The sequence below is a fragment of the Lissotriton vulgaris genome, chromosome 10 (genome assembly GCF_964263255.1).
Source record: "Lissotriton vulgaris chromosome 10, aLisVul1.2, whole genome shotgun sequence".
NCBI lineage: Eukaryota > Metazoa > Chordata > Amphibia > Caudata > Salamandridae > Lissotriton > Lissotriton vulgaris.
Genome location: NC_141698.1, coordinates 368,016,692 through 368,035,699, shown reverse-complemented (window position 1 = coordinate 368,035,699; position 19,008 = coordinate 368,016,692). Strand labels below are relative to the sequence as shown.

General features: G+C 42.8%; 1 protein-coding gene across 8 annotated transcripts in view; it reads left to right on the top strand.

Moving 5' to 3' along the window:
* The window catches only part of DECR2 (2,4-dienoyl-CoA reductase 2), a 98,823-nt gene that overhangs the window by 16,819 nt on the left and 62,996 nt on the right, over positions 1-19,008 (top strand). The gene's annotated exons all lie outside the window — the stretch shown is intronic.

Sequence of the window (19,008 nt, the reverse complement as noted above, 5' to 3'; positions counted from 1 at the left end):
CTTGCGCTGCTGTGTAACATGTCTAACAAAACAGTGACAAAACCAATAGAACTCGAAAAGGCAAAACCTGTGAGCTTTGCCAATGCTTATTTTGATGAGTGTTCTAATCAATAGTGTCTTGAAGTTGAAGGGGGAAGTTCCGTAGTCTAAGGAATTTGTCTAGGGAAAAAGTCTGTTCTGCGGACAAAGGCAGCAAAGTCTAGAACCCTGTGGGTAGTGTGTGAATCTCGCTCCAGATCATGAATGTGGCCGTGTTGGAAGAAACAAGGCGGGCTGTGCATTATGATCATTGTTTAAGCTCCCAAACTCCAGGGTATTAGGCTACTGATATCTCATTGTCAGGAAAGGTCATGGGAGGACGGGTACCATTTAAGTATATCTGAAATTTTGGAGAAATCGGAATTTGTAAAAGTTCAGGCAGAGTAAGCCACTCAGCGAATTGCAAAGAAAGCTTATACAATGAATGAACTGGACTGTGATTGGACATTTCACTTCACTGACTGTAATGTAATATGTCAGGCCATTTACATAAGGAGACTAGAAAGTAAAAATTCTACTCTTCATTCTGAAAGTAAGATACCTTGACCATTTCCTACTTTTGTTTAAGAACTATATCCCAATGTCTAGTTGCTTAATAGAATAACTAGGTCATCACTCTGCATGTTAAATGCTTACAATACTGACTGCTGCATTGGAAAAGCTTTCAAGAAAGGAGTATCATGTTAGAACACTACTGAAATTCAAAAACAAATTTATAATGGTATTGGTTTTCACCCTTTGTTTCTTTTGAACTTTGGACCTAATTTCTTCACATTGGATTTGATATAGTTCTGAGAGTGCTAAATTTTCTATACATAAAAATATGCGCTATATTTGAGCTATGCTACCATTGAACTGTGCTTACATTGCCCTACATCTTGTTTAAATGCTCAGTGGCGTAGCTAGACCTTTGGCCGGTAATGGCGGCTCCTGCGCTTACCGCCCTGCTGCGTCCGCATGTAAGAGCAGGGGGGTGGGGAGTGCTGCTGACGATTCCTGCTTTTGCCGCTCTGTGACGACTGCAGGTAAGAATGGGTGGGGGAATGGCCGCCCCCGCACCTCCCTTGCTATGCCACTGTAAAAGTTATCCTATGTCACGTGATATTATTGTTGATTCCGAGGCTAAAATAAACTTTAATAGTTTCACATAAGCAATCACAAAATGTTCTCGGAGAGCCGACACCTGAATCTACCAGGCCAAGGACAAATCTTGTTCCTCCTGGTTCTGTTAACATTGTATCAGTTGTACTGAATAACCAAAACTGTGAGAATGATTGAACCGTATTGTATTGATGGTGGGAAAGCCACTGAATATATTCCATACAGCAATGTTTCCCTTAGACGGTTTCCTATTTGTTTAAAGTTTGTGAATCATGTTCCCACTGAATGCATGAATCCCATTGTCTAAAGTACTATGTAAGACAACTGGTAGAGAGACCCTGCTCCCTTTCTTAGAGCGCAAATCTATACTTTATCTACCATAGCTTTTATCCAGTTTTACCCACAGAATCACCTGTTGGCTTAGTATCTGCACAGTTTTGTAGTGCATTGCTGTTAGCTGCCAAAAGATTCACTTTCTCTTCATACTACATCGAGTTAATATTTGTACTGTACAGTCGTTAAAGGGAGCCTCGCTGGGTTAGAGATTTGCTCTGATAATTTTATTTGATTCACCCCCGTTTGTAGGCAACGTATTAAATGTGTAGTAACACCACGTTTACATTTTACAAATGTTCATTCCTATGTCTACTCAGAAGAAAAAGGTAGGAAATTAACTCTTATTTTGATTATAATTGCAGTTGTTTTCAAACTATGAATACCCTCCATGGTTGCTCTTGATGAAATTTGCGTAGGTTGATTGTATAGAACTGTCTGTTCTGTGTATTGCCCACACATCGGGGAGCTATGTCCTGCAAATGTAAACCCTCAGTTTAGGTTATTAGGACATGATTGAAAAGAGGAGAGGAAGTCATCATCTGGGACAGGACTGGCAACTGGTTCGTTGAATGAAAGACCGACTTCTCAAAGACATGATCTTAAATGAGTAGACACAGATGAAGTGGCAAGAGTTTGTTGTATTGCGTCCTCATTGTATTTGTTATTAAACACACTTCCTGATGCTTGGAGCATCCATACTTGGTACTGTCATCTAAATTGAGTAGCTCGTGCCCGATCCCCTGAGAAATGGCAATAAAGCACATCAGCTTGAAGCATTTTACTCTCAACAAGAACTATATGTGGTTTGGAAATTAAAGCTCAGCTCGGGGATTGTAAATCTTGCTCTATTTAATTATATCAAGACTGATAAAAGTGTTCTTTGCATACATGAGAAGTGCAGTGCGCATTGTACCTAATATTCTCCGAGAGGAGTAATGTGCCTGGTTTTGAAATGAGGTAGCCATATTTTTAGGTCTCGGCTAGCGTAGGCTGCGCACATGCGCAGTCTCACTGGCGAGACTTAATGGGGTAGAGTGAACATCATTAGCAAGGTTAAGCCCCGCCCCCTTCTCCATTGGCTGACCTCCTAAACATAATCTTTGAAGCAGGCACATTAACCCTCTGTGCTACTTTTACATGAGTCAACCCACTAGACAAAACTCTGATCTCTCTCGAGGAAGAACATTAATCACCGAAGTTATCATGACATTTGTATTGTTGCTGAAAATTTCTGGAGGCCAGGAAGGAAGCAGCAAGTTTTTTTTTAAACCATAATATACTTGCAAACACTATGCACCCACCCGAAATAGGTACCCTGTGCGGTCACACCGTTCGCACCGCCCTAACCTGCTCAAGGTTCATGTGACCTCAGTGACAGTCACAGTGACTTGATCACTGTTGCTCTAGGGTATGCTGCTTCCTAGGCCTGCCCACAAGACTGGAGATGAACTTCAGTAGGGATTGTGGTGGACAGGCCTTCAAGGTTAACCCACAATTGACACCACTAGGGTAGACCTGCTTGTTCTAAGACATCAGGCCTTCTATGGTCTTTCGAGGCCTTCAAAGGTCAAGCATGGGAATATGCTCCCTCAGTAGAGTGGTCTGTTGGACTGTTCATGACGGCTGAGCCCGGTTCCCCAGTTCCAAATTTGACAGCTCTGGCCATAGTGCCACATCCTCTCCCCCGCTGAACACCAAACTGCCCCACTGAGAGAAACTCGCACTGTCTTCAGCTACAACCAAATTGTGCCCGCTATAGACACTTGGATGTGGCTCAATTCAAAATATGCACTTGATAAGAGTATTATCCTGCCTTAAAAAAAAAGTAGAAGCAAACACTCATAGGGATTGAGAGATTAAGTAAAGCATGTGAAATGTAAGCAGAAACAACTTGATTACCTTAACGATCTCTCACTCACTCTTCAGAAATCAGCGAGTGGTTTTACCTGAAAAGTTAAGGACATGACTACAGGGCCCTGAAGGGAACCGTTTCAATGTCCATTGCTTATATCCTTTCAAAACGTAAGCAGTATGGTTTAAAAAGACCACGCCCATAAACACAGAGCCATGGTACACATTTTGTTTTCCAATCCACCCATCAACCAGGTATTGCAATACATCCAGGAATGGTACACTTCCCCACCCGGGTACAACAATGCTGTTCAAAGAAAGACGAGAAAACAAAAGTAGCACTTAACTGCAAAGTCTGTAGAGATAGGCTGGTGTGTTTGGATCTGAATAAAACCAATCTGGCCCTCTTTGCAACCACTCTGTCTTGCTTTATTTAGTTGTGTATTTATTTTTCATATTTAAAACCTTTTTATTTCTCTCCATCCTGAGGCTGCGATTTGGAATAGAAACATTTCTGAAAAAGGGCATTTCCCTCAAGTGTTTTTCTTTTTTGGATCTATTTCACAGGGAAGCAACTAAATGAAAGAGGGAAAGAGAGGTTGTGAACCGTTTCTTAAGGTCACGCTTTTCAGTAAGCAACAAGCGTGTGGCTGCCTTGTAGTGTGAGCGCGCGGTGGGAGCGTGTGAGGCAGAGAGGAGACACCATGCACTCGCACATTGCCTGTCCGTGCGTGCACATGGTTTGTCTCCCTTCGCTCACCAAACCCACAACAATAGAGGCTCGCCAAGCGATGCAGCGCATGCGCTAGGCGAAAAAGAGTGACTGACCCCTTCGACTGAACTGCATAATACATAGGAATTTACTTGTATGTTCATTTATAAGCCAGACTGACTTGCTTTAATACTTGTCTAAAGAAAAGTTTTAGCAGGTGTTTGGAGAAACCGCAGTGCTTGTCACTATTGAGAATCAACACCCCACATTTTCAGAAAAGACTGAAGAGAGACAGCGATGGATGGCTCATACATTATCGGTTAATTGGTATATGTCTCACGTATAGCAAAGAAAGGAGTACTGTACACCTACGTTTGGCAGTTCTTGAATGTATAGGCAGGGCAAATTAGTTTTGGCAGATTGGTAGTGTACATTGTTTAGTGGTAGCAGTGCAGGCGGTTTGTGTCGGCGGGGGGGGGTGTATGCTCTACAGCAGAGCTAGCAAGGTAAAGTGCGCATACCAAGTATTTTAAGTGTGGTTGAATAAAAGTGAGATCAGACAAGCCAGGGAATAAAAACAGGTATTCTCCTCTGTCCGAACGCCATAGCAAGATTCACCGTCCAATTTATTACTAATAAGATTCTGCTGATTCTCAGCCCAATGGGCTACTGTGACACCCTCTCTGAGCTTTGATAACCCAAAGTAGTGAAGAAAGGAGGTGCCCTGTTCCAGCGTGCTGTGATTGGCTGACTAAATGCATACATTTACCAAGCCCTTGCAGTGATGCGACTGTAGTGCAAGTGTGGCGCACAAAGTGCGCTGTGTGTGATGTTATAGGGCCATCTGACTATTTAGCTGTGTGCCCAGTTTCTCTGCCTGTCAGGACCTCTGGAAGATCAGGGTATTTAAATTATGGGTATCTTTTCTCTACATGTTCTTTGCTTAAGTGGGTAGAGAATTCAATGTGGAGATGGCCAAGAGCTCAAACCATTAACCAACTCCCTCAAGTTAAAAAACCCGTAGAAATCCGTTCTGATGCCAAGCTTAAAGAACCCTTCCAAAAGGTTTTTGTGCCAATGACGTTATTTTTAGGTCTGGTGTTAGACAAGATCGTTTGATTAAAAAAAATTTTTTTTTATATATATATATATACATACAGACACACACAATATACTTATTTAAAGGGACTTTCAGCCAGCAGTGTTAATCCATTAGGCCTATTGGAGTGTCATTCAGATTTTGCTTCCTTCACTGTAATTATGCGGCAAGAGAGGATCAAATCATGCAGTAGATTTTGCGGGCCTATTCAGCAACAAAATGTAAATTATAAGGCATAAAGCAGCACATATTGTGAATAGATCAATACATTATTTTGTCATTAGGTTGAGCCTGTTTAGTGCATGCAATGTTCTGCGAGGCATGCTGTATACGTATAAGGAAGTGAAGCTCCACCCACTCTCCGACCATATTTTTCATTGGTTTCTCATTGTCCTTTGTAAATGCTGGCTTCTGATTCGTATTTGTTTTTATTAATTTTGTTTTGTACTTCAATAGTGAATCAATGATTCATAAGTCAAGTCAAGGAAAGCGTTATTCGGCTGCTCATATTAAGTTATATGATAAAAGATTTATTTATTTGTGCAGTCACCTGTATACATGTTCGACATAGGATAATGTAACCATAAGTAATATGTACATTTGTTAGGCAGAACTAACGAATAGATATTTAGAAACGTTTGTTATACACGTTTATACAAAGCATACTCCAAATAAGTGTTTATATACAGAGGGATATGCTGTATATTTATGGTGGTTATGTGGGGAAGAGCCAACTCTTGAGTAGTCTACTAAAGATAAGGTAGTCATCCGTAGGTCTTATCTTTGGGGGTAAAGAGTTCCATATTTTGGCTGCTTGAAAAATAAGGATGTGCCACCTATGTTTTTTTTCTTGTATGGTGTGATTTTGAGGAAAGTCGCCAATCTAGAGCGAAGGTTCATTTGTTGAATGTATTTTGTGATTTCATTCCTGATGAAAAGCGGTTCTGTTCCATGTATTGCTTTGTGTGTGATAAAAAGCAGCTTGAATGTGGATCTTCTGGCAACCAGTAACCAATGTAGAGCTTTCAAGGCCGGGGAGATGTGGGCTTGTGGCTTTATATGAAAGAGTAGTCTGGCAGCAGAGTTCTGAATCTGCTGTAGCCTTTTCATAGTTGTGTAGTAGAGGCTATTGGTGATAATGAGTTTCGAAAGAACAAGAGAAATAGTAGCCTGGACCTTTTGTGGAAATCCCATGTGAAGGAATATGCATCGCAGAGTTTTTATTGAGACGAAACTTGATCTTGCTAGTTTGGCCACTTGGACATTGATTGATGGCTTGTAGTCCATGGTAATTCTGAGGTGTTTTACTTCCTTCGATACTTTAGGCGGTGTTCCCAGAACATCAGGCAATGTGGTGAGTGAGTCATAATTTTTCCAATCGCCACACATAAGTATTTCTGTTTTTGAAGCATGCAGTTTGAGATGGCTCCTAGTCATCCACTGATCCACGGCTCTGAGAAAACTGAAAATATGTGAGTGTGGAATGCATTTGGGGCTTTTCAGTTTAAGGAGTTTTTTTCTAACACTAACCATTCCGAACACTAGCCCTAAGCCCTAGAACCAAAAGGAGACCAAGCCCTTACAGCCAATCAGAAACCAAACAAAAATCCCTTCACCTAAACTCTAACCCTAAGCTTTACATACAATAGAATCACTGATCCAGGGACAAATCCGAACCCTAGACTGATCATCCAGTCAGAACAGGAATCCCTAAGCCCAATAGAACCACGAGATACAGCCACCAATCAGTGCACAGTTGTAACGTCCAATAGCAGCTTCTATAAGGTGTGTGTGTGACCTCCGGCACAGGCTGCTGGGCAGGGGAATGAGATCTCCTCAATTCAGAATCTCCCTGCAGACAGGTTCAATCCACACTCTGGAGTTCCGCAGGTAAGGGCCTAAACAAGACCTCCAACAATACTGCTTTTCCAACAGCTGAAAAAACGAATCTCCTAGCCAAAAAACGAGTACTACAATCAATCTACAAACACAGTTTAAAACACTAAGAGCAGTGGCAGCTCCTCAACGAAGGTGGAGGAGCATCTCCCCACAGCTCAAAAGGGAAAACAAAATGATAATATATAGCTATCATTTTAAAATTAAAGTCAGTGGCTCTTGGGCCAGAGCAAGGAGAGGAGTGGTTTGCTCTCCTTAAGTGAGCATGACTGCATGGCCAGTCCTCTCGGGCTCACTTTGCATCTTCCGCATCAGTCTTGTTTTGCACAGCCCGATGAGTAACATGCAAAGCCTCCCAGTCCCTGTCTTGCAGCATTGTAATTGGCTATGGGGAGCCCGGGTGTTTCCTGCTCCCAGCAGAAACAGGAAGAAGAGGATGGAGGAGAGGCGGGTAAGTATTTTTTTTTATTTTTCATTTTTTTTTCACTCCCATCACCACAACCCTATGCCCACCACTCCTGATCGGTAGCAGACGCTACTGACTAAGAGCAGGATACTGCAGTCTCAGAGCACACTCTGCTTGGGTATAGTATGTCTGTTTCTTGCGGGGGTTGGGTAATCTTGTTTCACTCACTTGCTAAAACAAAAGGAAGCTGGGGTGGATTGCTGACCCACAGGTCTGAGCACAGATTAGGGGAGACACTGGGAGGCAAACTCAAGCAGTCACGGGCTGGTTCAAACAACAGATTTGCTGCTACAAAAGACCACAAACAATGAATTTAAAATGAGACAGTCATGGGCAGATTAAAAAGTAGATTTTGAACTACAAAGCCCACAATGCAACAGGTCATTTAAAGCAGTCATGGGCAGATAAAAACTTCAGTTATTAAAATATCAAGCCCACAAACAAAACAGGTGAAAATGAGGCACTCACAGGTAGAGGAAAATTGCTTTTTAAAATGTCAGGAAATAGGCAGCAAAATCAATCTCCTTACCACCTCCTGGTTCTTGGTTCACTGCAATGTTGGGCACAGGGAAGCTGTTTGATATATTTCTTTCCCGTCTATCTGCCCCTTCACTGTCTTCCCACCCATCCTCTTCACTCTTCCTCTTCTCTCCATCCATTCCCTCTCCCACCCCCTTTCCTCTAAAGAACACACAAAATGCTGCAGTTTACTTTGTCTGGAATGTATTTGCTTTGCTTTTATTTCCTCAGGATCCCCACCTCGAGTTGATTGCGAACTCATACATATTAAACATTGCTATTTGCAAATGCAATACTTCAAAATGTGATTAATGTGAGACCTGTTGCATTGCAAATGCTTGTTTGACAGCTAGTTGGTTCTTATATACTTTGCAATTGATAGTTTTTATGTATGTGCCCCTCTTCCCTCTCTTTAGCTGGAGTAGTTGGGGAGACAATGTACTGGGACACTTAAAGGTGTTTTCTTAGGACTAACTCGGGTGAGTGTATAGAGAAGGGACCCATAGGGTTAAACCCACCATTAAGATATGTAATGCATATTGCTGTAATGCAGTCAAAACTGTTGTGCATGGAACCCTGTTAGCAGCACCAGGTGCCAAATCACATATGACTCATCAGTTTTCTCTCTCCCCTGTGGAGTTCCGCAGGGATCGTCGCGAAGTCCAACTTTGTTCAATATATATGTGACGGACTTAGCACGAGTAATTAAATCCTTTGGAATGGACCTCAGGTTTTATGCCGAAGACACGCAATTGGTCCTAGCGTTGCACAAAGACTGGGAGGCAGTGGCGGCTAGCTTTCATGATGGCATGTTGGCTAGTAGCTCATGGATGGCAAACAACTGCCTCAAATTAAATTCAGATAAGACTGAGGTAATGGTCTTTGGTAACTTTGCCACTGGATGGTCTCCGACCTGGTGGCCATTTGAACTGGGATCACTCCCCACCCCTTGTCAAGAAGGCCAGAAACGTAGGCATTGTAGAGCCTATCCTTCTAACAGCACGTCAACGCAGTAATCTCCTCATCCTTTTATGTCTTAAGGATGATAAAGAAATTGCTACCTTTCCTCCCGACTAGCACCGAAAAACACTCATCAGTGCCCTAGTTATGTCAAAAGTCGACTACTGCATTGGCCTTTTAATCAATGTCCCAGAAAATGTTCTGAACAGGCTGCAACGGATACAGAATGCAGCCACCAGGATACTGTAAGGTACTCCAAAGTTCAAATCAATTTCTAGTGTGGGGCGCCAGCTGCACTGGCTGCCCTTAAAAAGCATAACTATATTTAAAGCGCTATGCATTGCCCATAAAGCAGTTCACGGTACAGGACCTGAATACCTGAAAAAAGCTTTTCTGGCATACGCGCCCAGCAGAGCCCTGCGCTCGGCAGATGTAACCCTTCTGATCGTTCCCAGAACAAAGAAAGTCAACTGGGGTGACATAAGATTTATAGTGGGCACGGCTAAACTCTGGAATTTGCCCCCCCTACAAATTAAGACCAGTCCCACTTTGCTATCTTTCAGAAAACACCTGGCTATTTGAGCAATAAGTGTCCCCCTCTACTTCTTTCCGTACAATCCACAGCGCCGAGACACCCAGGGGTATTTGTGCGCTCTAGAATTTGTTAACATAACATAAGAGCAAATCTATAACTTGCACCAGTGGGTCAGACTCAGGCTGAAGGGGGAATGTCAAAACCTTAAAAGTTTTCCACCAAATCTTATGTCACTTATGCTGGTTGTGTAAGTAGTGATGCAATCCAGCTGATTGCAAGAGTTCTCACATGTTACAAAATACTTAATTTGATAGATAAGCACAGCTGCTTTTGAGTCTAAAGTTTACCAAGAACTCTGATTTTCTCTAGCCATGCTTTATGATCCACTGAGTGGCAAACTTTAGATTTTCACTGATTAGCATAAATTGAATTTTTTTGTTCTCTGTATCTGATTGCTATAATACAAAACCAACACAACAATTCTTGCGAACAAGCTGAGTGAGCGATATCTTGTAAACCTACTCGTGCGTTCTTACTGGTTGCATTATGTGACAGTAAGCAGCCTGAGAATGTTGCCAGATAGGCCACATGAGAACCAGAGGATGCAATGGCATTCTAAAGTAAGTGCATTACCTTTTCATCTTTATAGTGCCTCCAATTAACCCGTATGTTTAGGTTAGGGGTAATGTGCCAACCCAGTGCTGAATTCTCAGGAATCAGTCATACCGTCTCAATTTAAATATGGGACCCATGAATAGGGTGAAAACGTGAATTGTGAAAGCGGCATTGAAATTAATTTTTTTTTATTATTATTTTTTTTTTATTTTGTCCTCATCAAGCAAGTTTCCCTGAGGTATGGAGGAGTCGAAGGCCCCAGTACCCATTCAGTGCTTTGCAGCGGGTGGTCTAGGTTAGCCCTGGGAAGGATACTTTTTAACCTTGTCCTTTGGGGCCTTCTTTTTCCATCCTAGGGCACACGATTTACGGTTGTGGGGGAGCTAGTCATTATGACTACTCTAATCAAGAACCAACTTGAAATCGTTGTTCCTTTGCCTTAATCATTGGACCCCCTGATGCTTAATCTGGTTGTATCTTTCCCAGATGCTCCAGAATTTATTTTTCCTAGTGCTCTCCCTTTGCTTCTCTAAGTTATACACCCTTAGTACTGAATTTAACCACTCTGTGTGTTTTGGTAGAGATTGTTTAACCCAGTTAATGCAAATCTCCCTTCTAGCTAGCAGGGTCAATATAAAGAGAATGTTTTCTTGATCTTTAGACAATGTCATAAGGGGTGTGTTGAATCCCAAAAATAACCATTTCCGTGCTTACCTCTATGTGATGCTTTATCACGCCACAGAGAGTCTTACCAATCTGGTCCCAGTAGTCCTTTAACATTATGCAGCCCCGGAACAAGTGCAGGTCGTCTGCTCTTTCTTCTCCACATTTGAGGCACTTTTTTACTTCGTTACTGGTCATTTTAGATAGCCTTTTAGGTGTCCAATAAGATCTATGGATCGTGAAGAGATGGTTTTTCTTCAGAGGGGCAGCCTTTAATACTCTGCCCATGATTGCATTCGAGGGTAGCCAGAAGTCTGAGATGTCCAAAACGGGCATCTCTCTTTCCCAGATGTCTTGTGGAGCTTTATATTCTGACTCGCCTACTCTTATGAGTGCCCAGTATCAGTACGATACTTCCTTTTTAAAAGATTCAGGGTTCGGGAGTTTTTGCTCGATAACCTCATCTCCTTGTAATTTTTCCTTTAAGGCTTTTATCCAACTACTTAGTTGATAGAATTTAAATCTAGATAGCGACCCTGGCAGCTCTTCATGTAGGGTTTCCCATAGGATTTGATTATTCTCTATCAGCTGTCCCCAGTGGTTTATGTTACACTCTCTTAGTGGGGTCGCTAAGGCGTCTTTTAGACATTCTAGGGTGCCTGGTGATTCCCAGATTGGCGCATGTTTGCTGTAATATGGTATTTTTAGGATTCTCCTTATTTCCAGCCAAGATCTTGCTGCTGCCTTTGTCTTTAGTTTAATCTTTTTAAAGAATTTGGGGTGTCCGAATTTGCATAGATAGTGAACTCCTTCAGGGCCTATAAGTGCTTTCAAGTGCATGGGCCAGGATTCCCATTTGGCCAATAGTCTCCTGATGTTCTTAAACTAGAAAGATCTACAATATTCCAGAATATCTGGGCTAGCAAGTCTCCCTTGCGCTTTGTTTCTTCTTAACTTTCTCCATCCGATCCTGACCCATTTGGCGGCCTAGATGAAGCTTGATAGTTTCCCCTGGAGTTTTTTGATTTGCTCTGTGTTGAAACTGATCGGGATGGGATTAAATAGGTATGTACATTTTGGTACTATGGTCATTTTAATTAAGTTTGATTTTCCCTGGAAGATTAATTGTAGACCTGACCAGGCCTTAAGCAGTTTCCTTATCTCTTTGTGGATCCTGGAGAAGTTTAAGCTCGCTACTTCATCCAGATCCTTTGTATATTCTATGCCATGGTATTTTATTTTGTCTTTAAGTAGAGGGTTTCCTGAGGTGGTATTCCACTCAAGGATTTCCGATTTGGATTGGTTAACCAAATAGCCTGAGACTGCTCCACACTGACCTATCCTTTCCTCTGTTTTGGGGAGGGAACTGGTTAGATTGCTAGTGAATAGCATTAGATCATCCGCGTAAAGTGCGACTTTTTTCTCCCAGCCTTGGTGTATAAAGGCCGTAATCCCCCTTTCCCCCCTCAGCAGACAAGCTAACGGTTCTATTTAGAAGTTAAATAGGAGGGGGGAAAGGGGGCACCCTTGCCTTGTGCCTCTTTTTATTTGTATGCTGTCCCTGAGGCCATCATTAACTAGTATCTTTGCACCAGGATTTTTGTACATGTTTGTTATTGCGTTTTCTATTTTGACCCCCAGATTAAATTTGACTAGGTTTGCGTTCAGGAAAGGCCAGTTAACTCTGTTGAACGCCTTTACTGTTTCGAAGGTTATTAGAGATAGGGGTAAAGTGTAGTGGGTTGCAATATCAATAGCAGTAATAAGCTCGTGTGACAATTCATGGATTTGCCTACCTTGGATAAATCCCTTTTGGTCTGGGTGGATTAGGGACCCTGCCACTTTCCCTAGTCTTTTTGCCAGTATCTGCGTGTATATTTTGTAATCCGCGTTTGGGAGGGAAATGGGCCTGTATGACTCACATTTGGTTGGGTCTTTCCCCGGTTTTAAGATTAGACTTACAATTGCGTCATTCCAGGAGTTTGGTAGTTTTTGGTTTTCTAGGAATATGCAGTTTAATAGGTCTGTGTTAATAGAGTTTCACAGAGCTGTAGATAGATTTCACTAGGTAGGGTGTCTGGGCCTGCGGCTTTACCTCTTTTTAGTTTTTTTTTTGCAGCTCTAACTTCCTCTTTAGTTATCTCTTGGTTAAGAGCGTTCTTCTGTTCCTGAGAAGCTGCAGGGGTCGTGATTTTTTCCAAGAATTTCTGTTATTAGTTTCCAGTGTCTACTAGCTTTTCCGTGTAGAGATTCTCAAAAAAGCCTTGGAATTCCTGCCTAATCTCGCTGCTTTGTGAAGCATATACTGGTCGGCCCTCTCTCTGTACCTTTGTGATTGTGTTTTTGGTTCTTTCGGTTTTTGCTTTCCAAGCCAGAATTCTCCCGCAACCTTCTCCGTATTCGTAATGTGAAAGTCTGCTGGCTTCCCATTTTTCTCTGGTTATATAGTATCTAAAAAGTCATTAAGTTCTGTTTTCTTATTTCCTATGTTGCATTCTATTTCAGAAATTGTTTGGCTGGATTTGGCATTCTTGAGCTCTGTCAAGAGACGACAGGTCCCTTTCAATCAACTCAATGAAGTGTTTCTTTTTCTTGTTCCTGGGGGCTGCCATACTTGGGATTTTCCCTCTGACAAAGGCTTTGTATGCATCCCAGGCTATTTATTTTGTAGTTCCGACATTATTTAATTCAAAGAACAGGTTTGTTTCCTCTGCCAGTTTTTCATTGCAGGTCTGGATAAAAAAATACTCCTGTCGACTGTCCACCTCTGGGAAGAGTTTGAGGTATTTAGAGTCAAGCTAAGTTGTACTGCTGAATGGTCTGAGATGTGGGCTGGGATATGTTCAACCTTTTTTGTTTGCTCCACTAAGCTCCTGCTAATGAGAATAAAATTTATTCTAGATGCATGTCCTAACCTTTTGTTTTTATATGTGAATCTATGATTTTTGTTTCCTTTTTCTTTCCACACATCTACAATACCTAGGTTTTTCTTGCAACGCCCAACCCATTCTCTCATTTTGGCAGGATTTTTTGCTGGATACAGGTCTTCATTGGGATTTAGTATGATATTAAAATCCCCGCCCATTATGATTGGTGTATTAGTTTCTAAGAGGTTGGCATATAACTTCTGAAGTGGTTCAGGACCGTCCACGTTAGGGCCATAGTAACCCACCATGGTGTATGATTTGTTATAGATTCTTGCCTTTATTATGACCCATCTCCCCTTTTTGTCTATTTCTGTTTTTTCGATCACCGTTCTCAGGGATTTTTTGAAAATGATCGCCACTCCCTTTACGTTGCAGTTTTAGTTTGTGCAAATACAATGATCTATCCACCCATGGGTTTTGCAAATCTGCTCCCATTCCTCTTTCGTTAGATGTGATTCCTGGATTATGATTAGTTCACTATCACAGTTTTTTAGATACTCCAATATCTTCATTCTCCGTTTTTTGATCCTCAGTCCATTTGTGTTCCATGTTAGGATTTTGAGCTCCCTTTCAGTGCTCTTACCCCCAGCCAGCATCCTTGGTCCGGTCTCTTTGTCTTGAATCTGTGCCTTTGTACTCCTCTTGTTTTGCTTTTAGGACTTTTTCCCCCCCATTTTGCTCCCCACCATGTGGTTTGATTTTCTCTTTTTTGAGTTTTTATGGTGAACATTTTTCCAACCCCCCCCCCACACACACACACACGCACACTCCTCCCATATCTTCTTTCTTCTGGGCATTGATCTGCCCTTTTGAGCTCCTTGCCTTTTGGTTTCATTCAAATGTATCTATTTTTTTCCCACCAGTTTCACGGCCACTGTCTAAAATGTGAGATATGTTTTGTATTTCGGTTGGGATTGATCCTCCTGGTAAGACTTGATTTGTTCTATTAGCTTTTCTGATTCTTTTGGTTCTCCTATGTTGAGCATTTTGTTGTTCCACATGATTTTTAGTGAGGCAGGAAAGCGCATCTGAACATTTACTCCAAGTGCCCTCAGTTGCGGCATGTGTTGGCCTAGCTCTCATTGTCTATCCTGGGTCGTTTTAGATATGTCCGATCTAATTTTACAGGTCCAATCATCTTTGGTAAAAGATACTGCTTTTAAGCCTTCACTTAGTATTCGTTCTTTCAGTGAGTATGTCATAAAGTTGATCAAGACTTTCCTTGGGTTTTTTCTAAATTTACCCTTTTTAAAGGGTTCCCGGTGTAACTTTTGGATGTCTTCACTAAGGTCCACTGTTTTAGTCCAGAGTATTTTTTCTTCTAGTAGCTGAATTATGAAACCCTTTATGTCCTCTCCTTCGATTCCCTCTGGAATATTTATGATGTTGATGTTTCTCCTGGCGTGGTTCTCCAGTGATTTCATTCTTTCGCTGATCTCAGCCTCCCTGGTTCTCAGTTTGGTTATTTCCTTGTGATTTGCCTCTGTTTTCTTGTTTAGCACCTCTATTTCGCCTTCCACATGCGTTACTCTAAGAGTATTGATTTTCTGGTCGAGAGCTTCACAGGCATCCTGTATTTTAGACAGATTTTTTTTCAGAGACTGCGAACTTAGCCCTCATCTCCTTCATCATTTCCTCAAGAAGTTGCTCAGAGATGTTAGTACTGCTGGTAATTGCGGAGGGTGAGGTTTGTGTTAGCGGTTGTTCTTGGATGTCCGTTACCAGCACCGTCCTTGTTGACTCGGCCCCCTGCTCTAATTCCTGGGTTGAGAGTGCTTGATATTTATTGCTGACGATTAGGCTGAATGTTTCTTCATTCTTTTTCTGTTTCTCTGCCATCTTCACCTCTGGAGCCCTACCCGGTGTTGGCAGGGTTAGAATGGTTGCTGCTTCTGTGTTGGCTTTTTCTAGGTTGAGGTTCTTATCCTGGACTTTAAAGTAGGTCCAAAGTGACGGGGTGACCTTTAGGGTGCTGCGCCCCGTAGTTTTTAAGCTTACCAGGCTGGCTCTGGGGGCTCTTGGTTGCCCTGAAATGTGTCTTTTGTTTTTCCCTTCTGCTCCCCTGGTAGAGGTAATAGCTGGTGATTTACTTTTTTCCTTAGGTGAGGTGTTGGCCTTTACTTCAGAGACCTTGCTTCTTAGGCTGTATCCCTCTCTCGTGGGTTGTACCTTCCTTCTTTCTGCTGGGTGCCTAAGGGCCCAGGGCAGCCTTGGTAGTTTCCAGGTTTTGTGACACCGTAGCAACGGTTTTTACTATGTCAGAGGGGTTGATCTGAGGTTTTCCTAAGTTTTTTAAAGCATTCTGTCTTACCCTCAGTTTCCCCCTAACATAAGAACCAGGGATACCTGGGGAGATAGATGGGTGGATGGGGGGGAGGGGTCGGGCGTGAGCGACGTCAAGCTTGCTGGGTTTAGCGGTTGCTGCTGTGCTGCTCTCCTCTCAGCGCCAGCGCCAGCGTTGGCAGTAAATTCTCTCTACTCTGCCCAGACTGAGGATATGCTGTCTCCGCTACAAACACTTTCTACCGCTGCTGCAATTTCCCTGCCACAAAATGATATTCTGCGCCCCGCTCTTCTATTGTTGCGGCGTGCCTTGACCGCTTCGGCCCAGACCCTTAGTGTGTAGGGGGCACCTGTTGTTGGCTCCGTCTTTCCTTCCCTTGCCGCGTGTCTGTTACAGAATCACTCTCACTCCCCTAAAGCTCGCCCTCTATTCCCCCAGTTGCGGCTCTTACTTGTGTGGTGGTACGCTGTATACAGGCACCGCCAGATGCTCCTTGTCGTGTGCCCCCGCTCTTGATCCCGATCGTCTCCTGTTCTGTACTTCCTCCTCCTCCTATGACCCGAGCAGAATCCTTCTTCCTCCACTGCGGCCGCTCAGTGATGCTCCGCAGGCGTAAGCAGGCTCAGAGCACCAAGCGCACTGAGCGCTGATCCCCGAGGATCAGAGCCGCAGCTCCCACTGCCTCTCTCAGACCATCCGTGTGCGAGTCGGCGATGGACACACCGTAGGTGCTCAGCTGGCGTTGGCCCTCAGGCCGCTTTCTCGGCTGCTGTTGGTGGCTGGGTGTCTCTTCAGGTACATTCCGTACAACTCCCACTATTTTCTCTCTAGGCTTTCTAGACTTGTGGAAAAGGTTTTTTGTTTTTTTTGGGGGGGGGCTGCTCACACGCTTCGGGGGTTCCGAGCTTCAGGGCTATTCATGTCAATTGCTGGCTTTGGCGTGCTCATTTCCCGGTGGGCATTAACTGTGCTGCATTCCCTTTAGGCAAGGAGCTCACGACTGAGCTCTTCAGTCAGCCGCCATCTTCTCCTGTTCCTCCCAGTCTCTTCCGCCCAGTGCCCCGAAATGTAATCGTTTTGTGCATGTATTGAAAAAAATGATTTCAAACAAGTAAAATAAATCGATTTATTTTATCTCGAGTATCTCACTTACTAAATTTTATAAACTACTTTAGGTGTTAAATGTTCCTTAAGTGGTGTACGAGCATTGTCTTGTATACATTTTGGGATTTTATTTACTGCTTGGACAACAAGGGTGTAGTTGTTCTCCCGATTTTCTGGGCACCCAGCAATGGCCATTACTGAGAATTTGATCACATTGCTGAAACGTATCTATTCCAGGAAAGGCACTAGATTATACTGTGCACCATAAATCACTGACTAAAGTCTGGGGGGATGATTTGGAGCTTGATGGAGAGAGTGCCTTGTCGTGATGGAGTGTCCTCTCCACCAAACTTGTGGTCCTCCTGCCGAATTTAGAGGGTGGAGAGTGATGACTCCCACACCATGGGAGAATACTCCTGTGGTGTGGGGATTGTTAGTTGTTTTTATTTTTCAAAAACAAACTTGTGCTTTGGGAATTTGTTTTTGAAAAATAAATATGCGACTGTTGCCGTCCTGTTTGATAGGGCACCTGTCAAACTTTTCCTACCTTGACTGGAACTGCCATGAGGGTGGTTCCTGCCAATGTACAATGATGTCTGCTGAGCCTAGCGATATCTCTAAATGTGGAGCTGAATAAAGGCAGGGTGGTGGACGTAAAGTCCTCTGCCACCCTTTCTGAGTTTACTTTGTCTACAAAGCCCTAATTCAGGCCCTAAATGCTCTTAAGCAATAGGGACTCAAGGTGCTGAAAGAGAAAACGCTGCACGCTTACAGTGATCTAATGTTTGTATTACCCATATGCCGAGGCACTTCCAAAGTCAGTCCAAATCTGTATAATATGCATTAGCCATCATCATGAAAGAGAAGAAGTCCACAAGGTGTTCTTTATTTCCTTTTATGTATCCATTATTTTCTTGCCAGAATCCAATCATAAGCAACAGGCAGCTGACACATGTTTCGTCCGAAAGGACTTTGTCAAGGCTAGCAATGAAAAATTTCTTTTTTTTTTGTATATGACAAGTCGTAGCTCCAAATAGAGGTGTTTCAAGGAACGAGCGTATGCATGCAAGTGAAAGGAGACCTTTAGTATGGGAAACGCTTCGTATCTGTACCCGCTACGGTATTTAAACAGAAGCAAGCCTTGATAAGTCTGCAATTTTGGCGACTCTAGACTCGTCTTGGTGTAAAACGCTGAGACACCGCCACATAAACCGCTTACAGTGATCTAATGTTTGCAGGTGGCAAGCCTAGACTCGATAGATGGCATTTCTTTGATCTGTAACTTAGGGCCTTTATTCATCACCGCACCAACTGCATCCAAGAAGTTTAGGTCAAGTCTAGAAAAAGACAAAGTCTTTAACTTTTAAGAACTGTGTGAAAGCTGACCATGTAGAAGACTGTCTATGACTGCTAGTTACCTACCACGATTAAATGTACATTGTATTAGCGAATTCGTTTTGGCTTGGTATTGGATGTCAAGGCTGCTCTTTGTGTTTTTCCGAGGAGCTCTTTATGAATCTTAGGGCTGATTCTTTCCATCATATCTTAATTTTTCAGATTAGTTTTCTCCTTCACTTTTTATGTACAAGAGTCACTGTTTATTTTCCTGTAGTGTGTCTTGTGCGAATGAGCTTCACTCCACCCCTTTCCTCAGTTCCTTAAATTGGGATCCACTCAGATACCTTTGTGGCACATAAGCGGCCACGGTCTTCTTGGTCATAATCATTTGCATGAATGACAGAATGGACTCCACTGCAGTGGTTTGGACTGCTGGCCCTCTGACTCAGTTAGAAGACATATCTGAAATAAACAAAAACGAAATGGAAGGTGCACACAATTAGAGTCAATCATTGACTCTAATTGTGTGCACCTTCCATTTCGTTTTTGTTTATTTCTGATCT